The following is a 1204-nucleotide window of genomic DNA, read 5'->3' on the forward strand; positions in this document are numbered from 1 at the left end:
GCCAGTGTTGGGTTGCGATTGGGCAGAGGGGGTAGGAGACCTGAAACCAGGAGAATGAAGGAAGGAAGTGATCCAGGCTAAAATGGAGACAGAACCCCCAACCTTTCAGACCAGTATTTTCATTGGTGTGGAGATTGCCAACCAGACTAATTAATTAAATCTGCTGGACATTTAAAATTTGCTACATATCTGCTTAAGTTGTACGTGTGTGTGTATAATTCTACAATGTAAATTTTATTTTCAATGACTCCATCTGTTATCCTCATAAAATTCTGGAATTAAAAGGAATCTCTTTGGATATCGTTAAGATGAAGTGATAAACTGAATCTTCATTTGGCCCAAGTGCTGGGCAACCTGGACTGGAAAGATCTGGTGACACGTGCCTCACGCCCTCTTTCTCTTTTATGTAGGTTCAAGGATGCCCCATCCCCCAACGCCCCCAAGGATATGTCCACCTGGAACCTATGATGTGTCCTTATTTGGGAGAAGAGTCTTTTAGAAGTAATTAAGTTAAGGACCTTTTGATCAGATCATCCTGGATTAGGATGGATGCTAAATCCAACGACAAGTACCTTTAAAAGAGATGAGAGTGCTCGCTTCAGCAGCACATGTACTAAAACTGGAACGATACAGAGAAGATCAGTATGGCCCCAGCGCAAGGATGACACGCAAATTCACGAAGCATTTCGTATTTTTCAATATCGCTAATTATCAGGGAAATGCATATCAAAACTACAATGAGGTACCACCTCACACCAGTCAGAATGGCCATCATTCAAAAGTAATGCATGCTTGAGAAGGTGTGGAGAAAAGGGAACCCTCCCACACTGTTGGTGGGAATGTAGTTTAGTGCAGCCATTATGGAAAACAGTATGGAGAGTCCCTAAAAAACTAAAAATAGACTTACCATATGATCCAGCAATCCCACTCCTGGGTATATATCCAAGGGGAACTCTAATTCAAAAAGATACATGTACTCCCAATGTCCATAGCAGCACTACTTACAATAGCCAAGACATGGAAACAACCTAAATGTCCGTTGACAGATGACTGGATAAAGAAGTTGTGGTGTATTTATAAATGGAATACTACTCAGCCATAAAAAGAACGAAATGATGCCATCTGCAGCAACATGGATGGACCTGGAGATTGTCATTCTAAGTGAAGTAAGTCAGAAAGATAAAGAAAAATACCATATAATATC

The 1204-nt window shown here is 40.9% G+C and overlaps 1 non-coding gene across 1 annotated transcript; it reads left to right on the forward strand.

The window, feature by feature from the left end:
• The first annotated feature begins 589 nt into the window (after positions 1-589).
• Positions 590-696, forward strand: LOC116667403. Its single transcript, XR_004324287.1, has one exon. It is a non-coding gene; the product is annotated as a U6 spliceosomal RNA (small nuclear RNA).
• The last annotated feature ends 508 nt before the right edge of the window (positions 697-1204 follow it).

The sequence above is a fragment of the Camelus ferus genome, chromosome 11 (genome assembly GCF_009834535.1).
Source record: "Camelus ferus isolate YT-003-E chromosome 11, BCGSAC_Cfer_1.0, whole genome shotgun sequence".
NCBI lineage: Eukaryota > Metazoa > Chordata > Mammalia > Artiodactyla > Camelidae > Camelus > Camelus ferus.